Raw genomic sequence first — 21,710 nt, 5'->3', positions numbered from 1 at the left:
GTTGCAGTCAAGGTGTCACCCATGACTGCAGTCACCTGAAGTCTTGACTGGGGCTGGAGGACCCACTTCTATAGGTGATTCACTCACATGGCTGCCAGTGGGGAACTGGCTGTGAATGGGAGGTCTCAGTTCATTTCGTAAGATAGGGTTGCCCGATAAATACAGGACACGCCATGAAATATGAATTTCAGATACACAAAGAAAAAAGTTTTAGTCTAGCTGGGTCCCAAATTATTTTTACTTGCTCTGTCTGGCCACCTGAATGTGACGACCTCTCTACAGGATGGCTTAAGAGTCCTCACAGCATGGAGGCTGGCTTCCCCTAGAGCAAATGCTCCCAAGGCAGAAGCTACAATACTGTTTGGGACTTAGCTTCAAAAGTCACACACTGTCACTTTCCCCACAATCTATTGGTCGTACAGGCCAGCCCGGATTCAGTTTGCAGAGGGACTACAGAAGGGTCATGGACACCAAGAGAGAGGTTCATGGTGGCCATCTTGGAGGTTGGCTTCCATACGGAATCAAGTCCCCAATAGCTGAGTTCCATTCCTAGCATCTCTAGTTATTCTCAGGATGCCCATTGAAACAGCCAGTTCCCCATCTTTAGAATGGAAAGCATCACTCCTGCTGGGTGCTTTTCTTAGACCAGATCTTTTAAGATGTAAACCAGCCACTCTTAAATGTCTACTTTAGTGGAAGGAGATTGAGTAATCCACAAACCAAGTAGGTCATCTAAAAACACCTTGCTATGTATATTGGAATTGCAAATTCAAATGCACGCAATGGCCTTCTGTGTTACTCTATCCCATAAGTTCCTCACTCACCCTTCCCTTTTACTGTAAGAACCCACCATCACTCACCAAAAGAAAACTGACTGTATTGAAATGCATTGCAGAGTCCCGGCAACTATATAAAGTCTTTTCATTTTTTTATCTGTTTACCTGTGTATGTCTGTTTCCCCCAATTACAGTGTAAGCTCCAAGAGAGCAGGGGCTTTCTGCTTTGCTGTGTCTCCAACAAATTAATGTCTGGTATATATCAGGCATCCAATATATTATATGCTTGTACAATGAATGAATGAATGAATGAATCCTAGCAGATATGTCATTTTATAATAGACTTTTCCCTTCTGGTTCATTCATTAATTCACTCATTCACGGAACAAATAAATATATATTGTGTGCCAGGCCCTGTTTTGTTTAGAGTAATCAGAATAGACAAAGTCACATTCTTAACCCTTTTCGAGACAAATTTCTCTTTGTAGACTTAATCATTACTGTTTTGCGTATGTGATCTGCTGTGCGATACCACCTTTACCATTTCTGGAAGCCCTATTGTCTAACTGAGTGGACTTCCCAGGAACCACCTTAATTCTTCCAGCATCTCATAACCACATCCTTGATTTGCTCTGCCTTGAGGTCATGTATTAATTTTGTGATCATCTTTTCCTCACTCAAGAGGCTACAGATAAGAAAGGTTTTATTTTCCAAATGAAATCTTTCTATAGTCCCTTTAAAGTAGCCTTGCAAACTGACCAGTTCTCTTTTGAGTCTGTTTCTTTCTTGTAGTAACTTATCAATAGCTGGTAAGAGCCAGTGGATGCTTTCCACATTCTGCCTGCATATCCTTTTGTACATGCCCCAAACTTCATTTGGTACGTTTTCTGTCTTCCAAGTCCATACAGGCAACGGGTCATCAGCTGATCCAGGATGATCTTGGCTGGGCCAATTTGCTTCTGTACCAAGTACGTTTCATTCTCCAACAGGCTAGCCAAGGCATGTTCTCATAGCAATTAGAGAGCAAAAACAGAACTTTAAATCACTTCTTCAGTGGCTTACAGCCACAATTTATCCTTCGCTCTCGTAATAGTGTAGATTGAGTGGAATCAGCTGGACAGTACTCACTTGGGCTTTCTTACGCAGTTGCAGTCAGATAGATGGTGGCTGGAGCTGGTCATCTGAAGACCTGACTGGTCCATATGTCCAAGATGGCATATTCACTCACATGTTCAGACACTCAGCTCGGATAACTGGAGGAGCAGGGTCTGCTGAGCGTCCCGCCGTCTGTCTGGCTTAGGCTTCTTCACAGCACAGCAGTCATACACCAGTTGGAGGTCTTATACAGTAGCTGACTTCTCTCAGAGGGTGCACTCCAAGAGCTATATATTACCTTTAAAATTTCTTACACCATTACTGCTTCATTGTATTTGTCACATGACAAGACATTGGCCATGAGTGGAGGGAAGAGGTTGCATTTACCATCGAAAACAGAGGGACAATTAAACAAGAATTACAAGGTGACCCCGAAGGTGCCCGAGAGAACTGGGGTAATCTCGGAATTGATTATGCCTTCTTTGCTTGAGGAATGTGGAGTTCTGAATTTGGGGTGTCCTACTGTCAGAATTTCGGTGATATATTTCATCTAGCATTCTCATGTAACATCAGAATATCTGATGCCTGGCTTCTTCATCTGATATCAGAAGAATTCCACTTACCTCCCATCTCGCCAAAAATAATATAATATATCAATCTTAGCTGGCATTTCTTTGAGAATAGAGCCCAAAATAAGGACTTGGGCACATACAGTTTATTTTGGAGGTGACCCCAGGAGGCAGAAGTGAAAGAGTGGGGAGAACGAGATGGGGAGGAGGGAAAGCCAGTAAAGGGGCATTAAGAAGTGAGGTGCCACTGTATGCAACTGAGGCTCAGTTCCACCGGGACCTTCTAAGGATCAAAAAATATCTTCTAGAACTGTCTATCCAAAGGATGAGAGTCAGGCATTTATCCATCAGCTTTCCACTCATTGGGGGGTTGCCCCTGAGGGGTTAACCATGCATTCGAGCTCAGGCAGAGACAGAGAGCCTGGTCTTGGGGCAGAAACCTGAAGAACTTACACTGTGGCAAGATGCTTTAAGCCCACGTGAGTCTGAGCTTGGCCAGAACTGTCCTCTACACTTAAGATTAAGTTTGGTGTTATCTACTGAGGTAATCTCACTCCATCCATTTCTTTACTGATGTTCAGCCAATGTGTTACCCAAAATTCTGTGCCAGGCGCTAAAATAATACCATCCTCTCTACTTCATTACTGGTTTATTTACCAGTAGTCCCTCCAAACACACCCTTTGCTTGGCCGTGGGAGGCCATTCACACAACTCACAGCTTGGGTGTGACACTGAGGACATGGTCATGGAAACCATTCATTACTGATGAGCATTTACTGGAAGAATGCTAAGGAGCTCAGAAACACGGAAAACTCTAGCCCTGGGAAACCTGAGACCAGAGCTGTATGGTGCCCATATCAGCAGCCTAAGTTTGGAGATTCAGAACAATGTTTTTACATGTCTACCATTATTGTGACTCTGCTACGAAAACTGCCAGTCCGTATTTGCATATATTCCAAATTTCAAATTCCCAGGACGGTGACTCTGACTAGTTCAGCTTCGGAAAGGCATCTACCTGTGGTCCGATGCATGACAGTTAAGGGCAGAGGAAAGTGGAGGCATGAGGTAGAGACATGGCCCATGTCTGCAGGGTGAAGGGAGGTCACTTTACCTGAGCGGCAGGGTGGGCAGGGTGATTGAACCAGGAAGTACCCGAGAAGGTTGCTGCAACCATTCATCAATAGTCCCCATCACACTCATTCGGGGTGTGCCCTCAGCTCTGACAATGCCACCTTGAGGAGCAAACCCTAAGCCTCCTTGATATTGAGTGTACGGATTTTCAAACAGAGTATAAGCTGTGGGATCTGAGGAAATTCTAAGCTTAGAGGTTTTGAGGCTTGAGAAACATATTTCAACTTTCCCACCATTGCCAGGTGGTTCATGGTACAGTTTTGGGGGTTGTATTTTGTGGCACTTCTCTTTATCCGCCCTGTACTGTATGGGTCCTGTTTACTGGCCCTTTCTGGAGATGCTCTCCCCAACTTCTCAAACATTGCCTTTCCATCTGTCACCTTTCTGATTTTCCCTGATTCCTACTCCTCCTCTCACCATCTGATGCAGAGAGTGACCCCACTTGTATTCTCCACTGTCTCAGGCTATGAACATGTTATATAAGTATGTAGGAATTAATACATGAGTTATCTTAAGCTCTGTAGATACTTACGGTATATAGCTCTAAATATTTCCAACTGAACCTTGATGTCTGTTTCTTTAGAATTTTGCATTGCTATAGATTCTTCTGAAATGTAGTGTCAGATTGTATGGTTAATTTTAGTTGTTCAAACAAAAATTTATTTCTGTTTTTTGTGTAACGGGGAGGGGATTGGGTGGAAAAAAGAATAGAAAAACATGCAGATTCTCAATTACTCAAACCAATGATTCTAGTTTTGGTCATTTAGACTTTGGGACCGTGACACTCCTGGCACCTACTGCAGAATACCTGATTGCTGGTTGAACATTATGATGTGTGACTAATAATTATTGGTGGCATATATCAATTATTTTCTATGTCCTAGACACCCTGTTGAGACCTTTGCACAGTGTATGAATTTCCTTGGGCTGCCATAACAAATCACCGGCAGCTTGGTGGTTAAAAACAATAGAATTTTATTCTCTCACAGTTCTAGGGCCAAAAAGTTCAAAATCAAGGTGTTGGCAGGGCCGCACTCCTTCCAAAGACTATAGGGGAGAATTCTTCCTTGACTCTTCCAGCTTCTGGTAGCTCCTGGCATTCTTTTGCTTGTGGCGGCAGAGCTCCAATCTCTGCTTCTGTCTTCACATGGTCTTCTTTGCTTATCTGTCTGTGTCCTCTCCTCTTCTCATAAGACTATCAGCGATTGGATTTGGGGTTCACCTTAATCCAGTATGAGCTCATCCTTATTGCTAACTAATTGCATCTTCAAAGACCTTATTTCCTAATAAGGTTACCTTTTGAGGTTCTGAGTGAACATGAATTTGGTGTGTGTGTGGGGGGGTAGGTGTGGGGGAGTGAAACAGTGTTCAACTCTTTCTGTATAGGGTTTATTATATGAATATCTCATTATTTCCATTTCATCAATGGGAAAGTTGAGGTCCAGAAGGAGAGGCAGCTGCCCACTGAAAGAGCTAGGTTGTGGATTCAGCTCAGTCTGATGCCAGTTCCATGCTTTTTCTACGACACCACGCTGCTTCTAGAAAACCAATCTGCAAACTCAAGCCTAGAAAGTAATGGCATTAACTGTCATCCACTCACTGGCCCCCGGACCATACCACTGGAGGCAAAAGGTCAGAGTGGGGCTGTGAGAGTTTGATTTTTGTTTCAGATACTGTGTTGGATCTAAGAGAATGATGACCTCTTCACTGTTTTGTACATGGAAGCAGTCATGCCACGTACTGCAATTCTGTCCAACCAGGATGCAACTAACCAACCATGACACAAGGGTGGGAACGTCAGGGACCTCTCTCCTTTGGGCTCCCAGTTCTAAATGGCCAGGTGACCTCTATAACAGAAGGGACTAGCATTGGACAATGCCTTCATTGCTGGTGTTTTTCAAGTGTGCACCACACACTTGTATCGTTACAGAAAAGTATCCCTGCCTGTATGTGTTAATATTTGCTGGAGTGTGGGCAGGGTAGTACAAAGAATGTGCTTACCACTGACTTTTCACCCCCGAGTTAATAGTTAACGCTGGCTCCTTGTTTGATGAAGTTGCTTGTTAGCTTTGGTCAGAAAGAAAAATTCTGAAACACAGAATGGAACGGTTTTTAACATTTGCCTTTCTTCACCTTTACTTGGTATCGTTTATTTTTGTTGAGTTAGGTCAGAAGAGGTTTTCAAAAATATGATATTTCAAAAATACATATATCACTATGCTGTTTACCATATAAATCTCAGAACAGATGTTAAGTGCTCAAAATAGAAGAATGTCCTTCTTATGCTTGTGGGGTTTTTAAAGGTTAGAGACATCTATTGCAGCAATGTAGGAAATCATTCTTTGAAAGCAGCTCAGTGAAGGTCTCAGGCAGCACCGTATACTGGGAACACTGGGAACTTTGGGGTCACACAGACCTTGGGTTAAATTCACGTTCTGTGACCCACTAGCCATGTGACCTGGGGCAAGTCTCATGACCTCTGAATCTCAGTGTCCTCCTGAGTGTACCTCGAAATAGTCACTATAAAATAACTGTGACTTTTAAAGGAACATATGTAAAAATCTGGCATGCAGCAGAAGCTCAGGAAATGTTACTTACCCTTTTCCCTCCTTTAGTCAGTTGTTCTGTTGGGTCTCGATCCGTCATTTTGATAATGTGGTTAGGACTTGGTGAAATTTCCTTCCCTTCCAAGGGTACTGGTGAAGTAGAAAAGGCCTTTCTTTCTTTCATTCTGATCAGGCTATTCTGGAGGATACCCAACCACCTGGAATGTTTCTTCCCCATTCAGGAAAGTGTCTACATCCGAATCTGTAAATTTAATCCACCGTTCTGCCTCACGAATGGATTTTACCTGTTGTGCCCCTGGAATGAAAGGAACACAGTGACACTGGCAGAGGCTCACTTGACAAATCAGTGCTGAAACTGGAGGGAGTTGTGTTGTGGAGGTAACAAGCGCGCACAGCCTGCTCTGGTGCCAGGCCCAGATAAAGGGTGGCTGAGAGTCAGAACTATTTATCGTTCAGTACTGTGGGCACATTTCCTGCTGGCTCTGCACAGCAGTGACGGATGCTCATGATTGTACACAGGACTTGGGCTGCCAGTGGAGCTTATTTAGAACGGATTAGACTATGAGGGGACGTCATCATGGGGGCGAGGAGGAAGGGGAAAGGTTGCTGTGTGCAGAATCCCAAATGATGATGGCAGGGGTGGGAGAATGGACCAGATCGCCGTGGCAAACCTTCCCAGTTCCAACAGCAAACATGTAATAAGCCTTAGTAGGCTCCTCTCATGTGCCAGCCCCTGTGCCTTCACCTGGAGGAATGAGGAGAAGCAAGAAACAGCTCCTGCCTTCGAGGTCCCCATTTAGTGCAGGAGGCAGTCTGGTAACCATTCAATGTATCACGGCAGAGCAGAGACCTTTCCTGCCTATGGAAGAAGGAACACACAGTTTAGAGCAGGGGCTCTGGAGCCCAACAGCCTGGATTCAAATCCTGCAAGGACAGCTGCCTGGTTATGTGATCTTGGGCAAGTTAGCTGAGATCATTGAGCATCGGTGGGCCTCATCTGCAAAATGGGGATGGTAATAACACTATCTCTTGGGGTGGTTATTAGAGTAAAAGAGTATTTTTAAAGTGCTTGGCACGTCGTAGGCACTTTGGTGCTGAGTTGAATATAATCCTCAGGGAATCCATTTTCATTACAGGCTGAGACAGAGACCACCTTTTCCAATCTGAAAATCAAGGCACCCAACATCTAAGCAGAGCTTTCCTGATTTATGAGCATACAAATATATTCATGAAAGTCTCACAGAGGTGGAAACATTAAAGCATGATTGCATTTAACAGATCCCCTTTCACAGAGAGAATCCAAGTATTTGATATTAGCAGAGCCTGTTTTTGCCGCTGATTCTTCCTAGCAAAGGCTTCAGGGGCCCTTTCTATCTTGGGGAGAGCTGGAAGCATCCCCAAGTTTTCAGTAGACCTCCTTACTTATAAGGAAGAATAGTGTAAGAGAGAACTGGGTGTGATGAGTCTTGGGAACAAAACTGAAAGACTTAGTGATGCAGAGAGAGTCAGCGTGGGCAGAAGCAAGTGCTTTCCCAGCCAACACTTCCAGCTTTCCAGTAAGTCGGCTTTCTGTTCCCAGTAGTCCCCCGCTCCCATTCTACGCATCCTGGACCCCACACCAGCATGGTATACACCCTGAGCACGCACAGTGTACATGCATGAGCAGGCACATATGCTTATGGGCACACACTCACACATGCATGTACATAAGCACATACGCATTGTAGGGTTATCTAGGCTCTCTGGGCTCTGAAGAAATGATGCATTTCTGACTGGATCTAAACCGGCCCCTAATAATACATCCACTCAGGCCCTGAGGTCTGTGAACCATGTCCTGCCTCCCACACACAACATTGGTCTGTTGCTTGCCCATCTTCTGACTTTGTCAGCATGTCCTCATTTCCAGCCCAACACCCTCTGCCTGGACAAAATTTGGCCCTCAGGCTCCACAGCCTGCAGTCACCCTCTGGCTCGATACTAGGAACCCAGCCAAACCAGTTCCAGCCACTGGGACCTCATGCAGTGTAGATGGCCAGGCAGCCCTGAGCACCTGTCGAGGTGAAGAGGCCTCACTCTGCCCTTCCGCAGCTGCAGCCTCTCCTTAATCCCCACATTCAACCATTTTCCCCTGAACTCATTTATAAACATCACTTTCCCCGCTCCAGGGAGGTGTCATGGTGGTGTGCAGTGACAAGCAAATGGACCTTGCGTCAAATGGCTGTTCTAGTTGTGACACCTTGGGGTGGTCCCGTAAGCATCGGGGCTTGATTTCTCCTTCCCACATTTTAAGCATCCCAGAAAGTTGTGTAGGAGGAAACACTGTGCATTTTTAAAGGGAACAACCCTTTCTGGCCCTTTCTGCTCCTCAACCTGCTCCATTCCACCCTTGTCCCTCACACCACCCTCTCCGTGTCAGAAACAATATTTTCATTAATTGTCAGTTCCTCTGGGCACCTAGTTCTTCCTACTGATTCCATTGTAACAGATTTATAAAAACATTTAAAGATGCAGAGCCCGAGGACTGTGAAGTCCTCAAGAGCAGGACGTGTGCTAACCTCCAAGCCCCTAAGCCAGTGCCTAGTTGAATGAATGAATGAATGAACAAATGAGTGAATTGCATGATGGGCTTGCTACTTAGTATGGAAAGGATGCCCCAAGCTCACTAGACCAAAGACTCCATCTGCATTGTGACTGCCGGATCCCCAAAGATTAGCTCCACAGCACCGTAACAGAAACAAGACGTGGGGTGCCACAGACGTGCCCCTGCTTTTGCACTGCCCATTTTGACCCTCACTGCCCCCTACCCCCGTCAGGACTCTTCTCAGAGTTCACCATGTGGCAGCCAGATGCTTCCAGAACATGAGGGTTATAGTCAATATCTTTCTCTCTCGCATCCACCTTCATCAAGTCCTACTGATCACAGACACCAAAACCTCTCTCTGGACTGCTACCACTATTTTCTTTTTAAGTTAACAACGCATTTTATTGTTCTGGAAACAGACTGAGATTAATGGTGATTCTAGCATTTGGTTAGTGACTGACTGATGATTACCCAGGAGCCTGACTCTTTACACTCATTACTGTTGGCTAATTTGACACTTGATTGTACAACATACATCTCCCAGGGGGATGATAAGGGAATGCAAAAATAGCAAATTCTAAGCAGATGATTTTGCTACTTTTAGCACTTCAAGGGTTAGTTGAAGTTAGAGGGGGGAAGCTATTGTGAAAATAAAATTAGGGAATGAGTTACGTGTGGATTTCATTTACTCACATTAGGACTGGTCCCTTCTTATTGGAGGCTAACTGAAAAGAGTCTGGACCATGACTTGTGGCTCGACATTGGTCATTTTCAAAAACTCCAACGATGTCCTCCAATAATTGTATTATCTCCAGTTTTATGGTGCCATACTATGCTTTTCACAGTGTTTACATTTCCCATTTCCATGATTCAAATGCCAAAAAATTACTATACATTCCCTTATACAATCAAAAATAGGTTTACTAGAATGTTTTTAGTTATAGCTGAAGGCAGCAATATTTACAACACTTAGCTTTTGTTACACCCATAAACATGTGGAAATTGCTTGCAAAGCAATTGCAATGTGAGAAGAATCTTGCAAATACTGATGGAATGGTTCTGCATCTCTTTTAGCATAATGATCTGGTGCTCTACATGGGCTTCTCACCCCCAACTTACTGCAAGAATGCAAGTCCTGATGCCATTAAAATAACAGTATGAAATATCGTTATTAGTGTTTAACTATAGACACAAATAATGAACTGGCAAGTATCTAGTTTCAAATTAGATCCTTGGAATATCGCAAAATAGAGGCTGGTTGTCTTTGCCTTAAACATAATTATTAAAAGCACATTTTGCTAGAAGGGAAGAAAATAATGGGCATTCTCAATGCTCCAATTTGAAGTGATACATGCCTCTTAGCTTCTTGAAAAAGAAGTTTTGAAAGTTATATACATGGGTTTCATTTAAATTATGCAGCAATCTTTTATTCCTATCCCAGATTTTGTTTAATGACGATATCTGTCATCAAATCAAGTACAGTATTTCACAACTATAAGAATGATAATCGCCAACAAAAGAATAGCAGCAACCAAAGCCATGATGGCTTTTATTTTGCGTCCATGCCACCACATTTGCCTTCGAAGTTGTTTGGATCTGTTGCTAAAAGCATTATCCGATAAGCTTTCTGACTTGTCCTGTAGTTCATCGAGTCTCTGCCCTCTCTCAGTTACTTTTGTAATAATTTCTTTCATGACATCAATAACTTCATCCACCTGATTCCGAACATGCTTAATTTTATCATTTCTAGGTCCAAATCCCGGCCCAGGTGGTCCCCTTAGAGAAAAAGTCTGCTGCTTCATCTGAATCCTCTTCCAAGAGATTTCTCCTTTCACTTTTCACAGAACCAGTGACATTATCACTTAAGTAGCGCTTGAACTTGAGAGGCATATTTTTTACTCTTGTACATCCCAGCAGAATAAGTACTCACCACCTGAGGCTCCTGGGGAGCTCTCCAGCTCTGGGGGAGCGGGGAGCAGTGGGTGGTGTGGGCAGGGAGCAGAAAGCAGAGGAAGAAGGTGGAAAGTTAAGCCAGTGGGCGCCCACCCCGCAGCTGGGCTGAGGCTACCACTATTTTTAGCCATCTTCATCTTTTGCCTTGTTTACTATAGAATTCTAGGTGTCCCAACTATTTGTTCAGCCAGAGTAATCATTTTATAGTGAAAATCAGGTCATGCCATTTCCTTGCTTAAAATCCTTCAGTGATGTCCCACTACACTTATAGCAAAGTAAAACTCATAATAAAAATTTTCAGGGGCCGGCCAGGTGGCTCAGGTGGTTAGAGCTCCATGATTCTAACTCTGAAGGCTGCTGGTTTGATTCCCACATGGGCCAGTGGGCTCTCAACCACAAGGTTGCCAGTTCAATTCCTCGAGTCCCGCTAGAGATGGTGGGCTGAGCCCCCTGCAACTAGCAACGACAACTGGACCTGGAGCTGAGCTGCACCCTTCACAACTAAGACTGAAAGGACAACAACTTGACTTGGGAAAGAAAAAAAAAAAAGTCCTAGAAGTACACACTGTTCCCCCAATAAAGTCCTGTAAAAAACAAAAATCTTTTTCAGAATAAAATAAAAACTCCCTAGCATGATACATAAGTTAGAGTAATGCTAGCTGCTATAACAAAATAGTATATATTTGAAACACAGTAGAAGGTTACTTCTCAGTAGCAGTGCAAGTTGAGTGACTCTAATCATTCTATCCTCCAGGATCTAGGAACAAAAGTTCCTTCTATCTTGCAACTCCGCCATTTTGGAGGGCTTCATAGACATCTGTTTCTAACTGGAAGGATGGGAAAGAGAATGTAAGGAGGGGGTAGATCTGCTTCGTAATAGTCTTGGCCTAGAAATGATACATATCATTTTGATTTGTTGGCAAGTAGTCATATGGCCACATCTACATGCAAGGGTGGTGGTGGTGGTGGTGGGGGTGGGAATAATGGTATCCTGACAGGACAGCCATTTCCCAGGAACAGCTCTATAGTCTAGAAGGGACAGCATGATTTTTGGTGGGAGTTGGTTATCTCTACAACATGCGCACACAAAGCCATGTATAATCTGACCTGCTTTTTCTATTTTATTTGAGGCCACCAACATACCTCTCATGCTTGGTGGCCACTCTTCCTTTTTCACTGGATCCCACTCTCTAACTCCCTGAAAGCAAGCCAGCCATGACATCCTCTTTTTAATTCCTTGAGCACAGCAAGCTCTTCCTGTTTCAGAGCCTAATTGACTCCAAAATTCTCTTCCTCCTTCTCCCTCCCACGCTTTTGATTTTGCTGGAATATCTCTAACAATTCCTTCAGTTTCAGCTTAAATCTACCTTCTTCAGAGAGACTTTCCAGACCTCCTCCACATACAAATTCATGTCTGCCCATTATGCTCTCTCATGGGGCCATATTCTTTTTCTTTCTCACACTCATGTAACTAAAAATGTCTTTGTGTGTAGCTTTGTTAATGTCTGTTATCTCCTACTGGACTCCATGAGGACAAGAACCCATCAGGTTTGCTCACCACTTAGCTTATGATTGGCTTATACTCAGGCCCCAGTTCAGCATCATAAATATTTGTTGAATAAATGGATTATGAATGAGTAAATGCCTTGTTTTCAGAATTAGGAAATTAAGTTAATGTCAGAAGACAGGGTAGTCTTGAATTTGTTTAGCATTTATTATTTACCATCCCTTGGCTAAAACCTTTATACACGTTATCTAATTTCATCCTCAGGCCAACTTCTCAAGATATGTATTTTTATTTCCACTTCCTCTGTGAGGAATCTGAGGTCCATGGTTCCTAAGCATTTTGCCCCAGTTCAAACAGCCAGAAAGTAGTGAAGGCAGATTTCATAGCCACAATACCTGCTCTCAAAGCACAAAGCTCACAAAGGTTTTAGGGACAGTGTCCTGAAAAGGACTTTGACCAGCAGGAAGTTCAGATGAAGCAAATTGCTTTAGAGCCTGACTTCTCAGTCTACTCTCCACCTTCTCATCTCTATTTCCTTTCTTTCTGTGTAGGCAGGTGTTGTGGGGTAAGTTTTCTCTTTATTCTTCTCTTTATTTAAATATGTTTTAGTAAAATGTAAGTGTTTCTACCCACTCCACCCACAAAAATTCTCCCATCCATCTCTTTCGTGTTCCAGGAAATAAAAATTCTTGCAGGACCTCTCTCTATGAAGTGTGTCCGTTTGGAAGAACAAGAGATAATCAGGTACAGGCTTAGCCATTGAGACCTGAGAGCTGTAAGGCCAAACGTATTCGACTCTCCATAAGGATCCCCTCAAGGTCAGCACACAACAGAGGTGCTGGCTGAGGGGCAGAAAAATATTGCCAAACCCAATAAGGGGGAAAGAAGGACCCACAGCATGAAAGCAATGTAAATGGCTTTACCATGGAAACAGGATTTTACATTTGCACTGAGATCCCACTTTGGAAATCTCTGTCAGGTACCCTCCCAGGCTAATCCTTGCCTCTCCTTACCCTCAACACCCACACTTCTGTGTCCAATTACAGAATTAATTCATTTTGTTGCTAAAAGAAAAGGGCCAGAGGAGTGGAGGTGAGGAGGTGGTACAGCATGGAAATGCAATGGTCAGACCAGGCCATATCTGGTCACCCTACTAGGGCAACCAATTGTCCCGGGACTGATTTTAGGACTAGAATCATCAAAGCCCTAGGTACCCCTGTTCCCGCTGACCACCCTGAGAGTCATGTGCTCATACTTTTGTGGCTCGTACTTTCTAACTCCCAGCCACTAAAATTCAAGACACACAGGTAACAAATAATAAAGCAATTTATGAGAAACATCACCCTATATTTTTGAATAAGCAAAATGTAGACTAACTGTACTGGTGCTTTAGAAAGATAGACTAGAATAATTTGCAACCTGGAAATTATTTAACATTAAATATTAAAATATAAAGCTACCTTCACTGAATTAAACATAAGATTTGTGCATTTTTCTGTATTTATGTTAGATTTTAAAGTAAATTTTATTTAAAAACAAAAAAGAATGCCTAGCTTTAGAAGGTTGATATTACTGTTTCATAAATAACTGTCATGACTTCATAGGTTAGTGATCGGCAGAGTTTAAATTTTTAATTTCAATTCAGGTTATTTGTTTACATAAGATTATACAATGTAAGAAAAGGCAGGGAAGGTCGTCATTTAAAAAATGATAGCATTTGGCTATAACATAATTGAATACTTTAAACTTTAATGTTTAAATAATATTATCTTATAAAACAAAAACTCTAATAATCTACTCAAATTAGTTAATGTATGTATATCTATTATCTGTTTTTGTTGACATTATCGAATGAAGGCCTTTATTTTATTGTGAATATAAAAAAGTGAATATAAATCTGTAAAATATTAATGTGAATTACATTTTATGAAATAGCATTGCTTGAAGCACCAAAAAAATAAAGTAAGTGACCCCCAGATTTACACACATGGATGTTATATGTTGGCCAACGTGACAGGACTTTATTTAGAGTCTCGCTTTATTTAAAATGTTAGAAATGGTAATGTTGGTTTATTTAGATCCTAGCAGAATACTGCTAGCCAACCTAAATGGTTTTGCATATGTTGATTCTAAGTAGAAAAGTTAAAGATAACCCAGGAAAGAAAAAATGTAATTTATTTAGCTTCATGACATATATATGCACAGAAAGTGGGTCCCTGCTTTCCATCAAGAATGGGACAGAAGAAAGGACATCCTTGTTTTTGACCTTTTAACCCACAGCCCAACTTGTGTCCCATTCCTTTCTGGGAGGAGAGAGAGAGAAGAGAAGAACAAGAGCAAAATGAAGGAGGGAACTCTAGTGCTTCAAGGGGCACTGCCAGTCACAGCACAAGAGAAAACTCATCCAATGAATGGCACCAGTGAGCTCTTATTTTGAATAACATAAAACAAAATAGGGCACAAATACTAGAATCATGCTGAAATGTACAATGTCGGCCCTCTTTCTCTCATGTAGCTCTCCTTCTGTCATCTCTCTGCAGCATGGCTATTTTCTGCAAAGGAGACAATACCTGTTAGAATGTATACCTGTTTGAGGTGCTCTATATCATCATCTGTGGTGGTTAATGTTATGTGTCAACTTGGCTAGTCAGTGGTGACCAGTTGTTTGGTCAAACATCGGTCTAGATATTGCTGTGAAGGTACTTTATAGGTGTGGCTAGCATTAACCATCAGTACACGTTGAGTAGAGCAGATTGCCCTCCATTATGTGGGTGGGCCTCATCCAATTCGTTGACTGCCTTACAAGCAAAGAATGAGGTCGCCTGAGAAACAAGGAATTCCCCTCAAGATTGCACAACATAGAAATTCTGCCTGTTTCCCGCTTTGAACCTAAGATTACAACCTCAACTCTTGCCTGAATTTCCAGCCTGCCCTACAAATTTCAAATGTGCTGGTCCCCACAATCATGACCATGTGAGATAATTTCTTAAAACCTCTCTCTCTCTCTCTCTCTCTCTCTCTCTCTCTCTCTCTCTCTCTCCCTCTCTGTCTTTTCCCCCTACCCTCCACCACACACCCCATATATATCCTACTATTGGTTCTATTTCTTTGGAAAACCCCAACTAACACAACATCCTTCTATAAAGAAGGTCTAGAACATTACAAACAACTGCTATCACAAAAGGACCCTAGTTCCAATATAGCTTGCCACAGTGAAGACTGCCAACCTGACGGATGTCCTTCTGCCAATTCTAGCAAACAGAAAATGGCTGAGTGTAGGACTCAGCTTTCCCAAAGCTCCAGGTTTACCAGTTTCTTCGGCTGTAGTACAGTTGACCGGTTCCTAAGCATCCATAAAAATGACTGCTTCAATTGGATGGGGGCGGGGGCAGGAGTCAGGGAGAGAGTTTCAGATACGCCATAGTAACACCCTAGGAGTTTATCCTGCAGGAATTGTGATCATGACGATAATTTGTAATACCTGTGAGTATTTATCTGAAAATCCAAAGGTCAATGACTAGGGTTGGACTACATCTACTTTTTGCTCAAGGGTTCAGGGCTTTCTTCTTTCTTCACCAGCAATTCCACTAGTTTAGGGCACAAAACACACAAACAAAGCAGCTTCCGGCATAGAGGGTTGGCTCCCGAAAGCCGCTGGTTCACCATTACCAGGTCAGTTTAACCAAGAGCTTTCACCTAAGGCAAATCTTGTTCTCTATATAGTTCCCTCATATCCAATTAGCAGTACAAAACATGCTGCAGGGCAAAGGCTCATATTTCAGTATGGGTCAGCCCGTGGGCAGCTTCTGATCAAGGTCCTTCAGCAGCGAGGGAGTAGAGTTTGCTGCAGAGAGTTTGAATCCCTGTGTCCTTTTTTCTTTTAGTCCATTCAGAAGCTACAATCATAGGCTTGAAATGAACTGCCAACCTCAAGAAGGTATGGCAGCTTCCCTTAGAAAAGGCAACTTAAAATCAGCGACCCAATTGGATGCTTCTGCCAGTATCAACTACAGATCAGGCAATTGCATTCTATAGATAATATCTGGACTCACAGATATGGAGACACATGGGGGCACTTTTTGCATTCAAGGAGCTTATGCTTTCTGTGACTCTACTCCATATGCCAACCACAGTGGGATGTATATATATCCAGAATTCATTCATTAGTCCATGAATAGATATTGAGTGCCCAACCCTTTTCTAGGTACTGGACTTTAATACTCAGTTTCTCAGAAATCATACCAAATGGTCTTAAGACTCTCTGGCCACAGGAGAGAGGTACATGGACTCATGAGCTCAGCACTGGAATATGAGCATCCTTGTGACCACAGTGGGACCAAATGTTCTCCATCAGCCATATTCCAGAAATCTGTATGCATAGGCCATAAGTCAAATGTCTGATCACCCTCCTCGGTCCAGATTCCCCCAATTTCCTCTCCCATAACCTGCCTGATGAGGAGCTTCAAAGGATGAAATAGCAAGGACACAGGTGTGTCCAGACCACAATGGGGCAAAGAGCCTACAACAGACCCTGAGAGTTTTCAAACTGGGTTTTCACCATGAGATATAGTTTACTCAATTACTAGATTAAACAGAGCCCAGAAAAGAAAAGGAGAGCACCCTCAAATGGAGCCATGGAGGAGTGTCAGAAAGGATGAGTTTTGAGGGTGTGGACAGGGTTAGGAAGGTAACCCTGGGGTCCAGTGAAGGAAATGGGCGGGCTAGTAACTGTGGAAGCCCGTGCCTCCTCCAGTTCTGAGGTAGGAAAGCGAGGGTACGTAGTCTGCACAGAAGCTGTGGCCTTTGGAAGAGGAACGCAGCACTCCCACGCATGTACCCCTCATCCTCCAGTCTCCTGCCAGGGCCTGCCCTAGCCACACCAAAAAGAAAACAGGTGATTGATGGAGATCCCTGCTGCAGTCCATGAGGGTTGGCCTGCTGGGAGGGGCACATGGAGACTATCCAGCACAGTCGCTGCCACCATGAAAGAAGCTCCCACTGCTTGAGCTCTTGCTGTGTGCCAGGCACTATCCTACACACCAGGAAATGCACTGTCATTTTATCCTCAGATAAAATGGTTGAGTCATGTAAGCTTCTGAATAACGATCAGATCTTAAAAGTCTTGGAGCTCCAGAAACAAAAACAGTGTCATGTCCATAGGAAGCAGGAATATTCTTGTCTAGCTATTTAAAAAGAAAAAGAACCTCTGAACAGAATGGGGTATGGGGGTGGGCGGCTCCATTATTACCCAAATTGTTCTCCTTGTGTCACTGACACAACCCCTGGCCTGGAGTCCTGGATTCAGGTCTCCAGTTCGGCCACCAACAAATTATACATCTTTAAGTACATTAGCTCCCTGACTCTCTGCAAGTTTGTGAAACCCCATCTACCTGCCCACCTAAAGGGACACTCAGTTCCCTGCAATTCTGTTCTGTTGACACAGAGTGAATGGAAATGAATTACTTTTCACTTCCCAGTTTGGAGTTTCTAAAATTATCACACTGTCACAAGAACAAAATTAGTCAAAGCCCAGGTAAGCCATTAAATTAACACGCCATGAACTTAACTCTCCTTCCTTGATTCATAAGACATTCTTGGGTAGGAACACTAAAGGAGGGCTTGTGTGGAACTTTCTAGATTGCTTCCTGGAGCCACTCCACTGATTCCCATATACTGATCTTTGCAACACAGTGCTCTGTACACAGATCCTGTTGTCAGGCTTAATAATTTGGGGTGGAAGTGAAGGTGACTTTCTGTAACTAGACTTCCCCACCTACATGGTATGAGAATTTGGTTAACCACTTAAAATTAGGTCTGCCCTGGCACCGTGTCTTTGAAGCACTGGAACTCAGATTCAGAGAGAGAGAGAGAGAGAGAGAGAGAGAGAGAGAGAGAGCTCACATGCTCCCAGAGGCTGCCAGCATTGGTATTTTCACAACGTGTGTTAAGTGACTAGAGCCATACCCCTTGACCCAAGGGCCTGCCCTCATGAGGAGTGGATGCAGCTGGCCCAGGCTCACCAGGTGACAACTCATGAGCTAGGAGGTCAGAACTCTGCTCCTGAGCTGTTTGTCCAGCATGTGGGATGGGGAAAGTCACACCTGGCTTCAAGACCTGTATGTCCAATTGTTCTTCCATGACAGTCCAGCGTCCTATCTGACTGAGCCAACCTTGCTTGGCCCCACTTTCCCCTGCCATACTCTGCACGGGATAGCTGACCATTGGCCCTCGAGCCCTCCCCTGCTCTGCTGTGCCAGCCGTGCAAGCTTAAGAATCCTAGGCTTCCTTGCCTACTGACTTCTGCTTAGATTTGGCTGATGGAAGACACATATAGGAGACCGGAGGGCTGGAGGAGGGGAGGTTTCTGCCCTCCTTTCTCTGGTTTCAGCCATGTCTCTGGCAGTGGCTGCATCTTCTTCAGTAAGGCTCACAATACCAGCCCTGCTTTTGTGTCTCCAGACCTGGGTTTGGTAGCAGCATCCCCCCCCCCACCCCCTTCCCTGCCCGCCCTTTCAGCTTTTCTACCACCTCTAGGCACCTGCACCAAATTCCTGGCAAGGTTGCTGTCTTCCTTTCTGGACCCAACTGCTGCAATGGCCTTTTTGTTATTTAAATGGGCTGTGTCGCTTGCTCTTTCTATTGCCCTTGCAAAGATCCAAAATGCCCCTACACTTTTCACCAAGACATTCCTTCCTTCCTCAGGCCTGGTCAGCCCAGAGCCGCCTCTGCTTCAGATTCCTGGAGAGGCATTTCTTTACAATGCAAGCAACGATCTGGAGCTTGTGGTTGTGTGGAGCCAATTCACATCTACCTTCCTGAATTCTGAAAAGCCCAGGGATACCAGTGCTGGCACGAAAGTTCCCCGCTCATTTTAATCAAACTGCATTGCTCTGTATGGCTGGGCCGTGGCCTTCAGTCAAGATTTCCTGTGTGGCAGATTTTCTCTCCTCTTGGATAACAGTGATATTTGCTGCAAGCATCTAATAGAGCTTGAAATTACCCTAGCGAGTTGTTTATTCTTCTCGAAAGTGGCACTAGGCTCCGTGAGGCGTTTATCTAGCCCTGTCATTGTTTTTATTAAGTAAGCCCTTGCACTTCCAAAGTGTGCTATAGGCTCTGTAAATATTGTATTAGCCTTAGTAATTAGTTGGTACATCTCACAGCCCTGCTGGGAAGTGGGTCAGTGTGACAGGCCCAATTTGACTGTGGAGGTAGAAGAGAGCCACCCAGAGATGGGAAAGGACCTTCAATGTGAGGGCAGAGGGTACGGCTCCTCTTTCCAATGAAAGGCAGAGACTTTGCTTACTGGAGTTGGTAGGGATCTGACCCGTGAACAGTGAGAATAACTGTCCATCACCTGCAAAGTGGGTGGTGATGCTTCCGTACAGGGCTGTGCTAAGAACTGGATGAGAAAATACAGGAAAGGGGGATGGCACACGGACACATCAGCACATAGTAGGCACTCAATAATACCAGTTCTCTTGGCTTCCTCCCTCCCTCTCTGCCCCCTTCTCATTACTACACCAAGGCTTGATTTGTTTACCTTTGGAGTGGGAGGGACAAAAAGAGCTGTAGTGCCGTGAGGAGTGTGGGCGGAAAATGAGACCTGTGAAATCTCTTATTGAAGAGAACTTAATTGTTTTCTTCGTGATCAAGTAAATGTAGATTTTTAAACACGCGTCCCAGGGTTAAAAAAAAACAAAAAACAAAAAACTTCACGTAGATCTATTAAGTTAACTTGTTGGTTGTGAGCTTTAACTACTTTCTACATTGCTTATTTTTAGCTCCTTGATGTAACAAAGTAATGAAAAAGAGGTAATAGAATCTCCTACTATCATTGTGATTGTATCAACTTCTCCTTGAAATTTCTAGGCATTTTTGTTCTGTGTATTTTGCTGTTATGTTTTTCATTGCCCAAAGGTCCATGGCTGTTTTATCGCCCTCGAGGATTGTATCTTTTACGATAAAATAGTTCATTCTTTTCTTCATGTAATGGTTCAGGCCTTGAATTGAGCTTTATATTGAAATGTCACCTTTCTTGTCTCAAATGTTTGCATTTTCCTGGTATATCTTTGTGTAGTAAAATAAACATTTTTTCATTGTTTACTTTTAGAGATGTCTTTTATAAACTGCATATGGATGAAAATTTTGTTTTGCTTTTAACCTGAGAGTCCATTTTTTAAAGGGATAATTTAGCCCATTTATGATTATTGGCTTAAGTAGTATATTTACTTTTAGTTCTTTTCTTTCTTTAATGTTTTCTACTCATTTTAATTTTTGGTCTTGATTTATTCCCCCTCCCACTATTTTTTTTTTTTTTTTGTATACTAACTCCGTCCACCATCATTAGTTTACAGCTGTTATTGGGCTTCTCCATTCTGCTAGTGGGCTACTTGCCCATTTTTACTATCATACTTAAGCCTATATTTTTCTTTGATATATGAAATTAGATAATGGCTATTCTGTTTCCACAAGACAATCCCCTTCACCTCTCATCATGAAGAAAACTTTAGAGCACTTTTTTACTGGCTATTTCCTTGCTCCTTCAACTGTTAATTTTGCTGAGCCCATCTATAATTTTAAATTCTAACCCACTAGCTTTCCTCTTCAAGTGTCTGTCTTTGGTTTCAAAAATCCTGCGTCTACACTTTACATTTCCTTCTTGTATTATCATTTTCCATTTAGATTTTTTAAAAACTAGATTATTTAATTCATTTTATTTCTTTTGCCTAGTTTTTAATCAATTTTGTCTTAAACTGGTTTTGCCAGAAAGCAAAGCCTGAGGCCAACGCAAGTTGGGGATTTGATGCAGGAGGGGGTGAGTGACAGGAGAGTGAAGAAGAGAAAGCGGGAAAGCCAAGTTCAAAGATGTCCTATTGCTTGGTCATGGCTGCACGTAAAGCTGCATGAATGTCTCAGCACTGTCAGCCCAGGGGGAAAAAGAGGAAAGGGTTCATCTACCAGCTCAGGACAGGCCCCTAACCCCATCTGGTCAAAGATATGACTTATGGGGTGTTAACCCCCTTACATGAGTAGTGAGAAGGTTTCCATGGTGGCTCCTGCCCGGGCTTTCACAGACAAGCCCAAGGGCATGAAGTAAGAAACATAGGGAATGGGCCTGAGGCCAGGTTGCACCTGCAGGAAGCTGGCCAGATCCAGTATAGGATCCTGTCATCACCGTCAAGATTGAATAACAGATAGGTGAGGCCAGGGCGATCTGAAGCAGTACATAGAGCGTTTCAGTGTGTGAGTCTAGTGCCTACAAATCATTACTTAATTACATCATACAAAAACATTTAGAATAAAGAATTAGTTCTTGTGACACCAAGCCTTCCTAGTCCTCAAGCCGGCACCCAAGGAGCAAAATGCCTCTTGAACTGTTTTCTTCTAATAAGAACCTGCGGATTTCTAAATATAACGCTAGTTTTCATTCACCAATTTTTAGAACTTATCTATTGATTTCCTGATAGATGAGGCAAAATATTGTTGTAATATGACCAAAACCCACTTCCCTATGCTCAGCCTTCCAAA

At 43.2% G+C, this 21,710-nt stretch overlaps 1 protein-coding gene and 1 pseudogene across 1 annotated transcript in view; both read right to left on the bottom strand.

Moving 5' to 3' along the window:
- Nucleotides 1–21,710, bottom strand: part of ULK4 (unc-51 like kinase 4) — a 650,099-nt gene that overhangs the window by 6,553 nt on the left and 621,836 nt on the right. The gene's annotated exons all lie outside the window — the stretch shown is intronic.
- LOC141567093 (vesicle-associated membrane protein 4 pseudogene) lies at nt 10,192–10,609 on the bottom strand (annotated as a pseudogene).

Source organism: Rhinolophus sinicus, linkage group LG10, assembly GCF_036562045.2.
Source record: "Rhinolophus sinicus isolate RSC01 linkage group LG10, ASM3656204v1, whole genome shotgun sequence".
Taxonomy (NCBI): Eukaryota; Metazoa; Chordata; class Mammalia; order Chiroptera; family Rhinolophidae; genus Rhinolophus; species Rhinolophus sinicus.
This window is presented reverse-complemented; position numbering and strand designations above follow the sequence as displayed.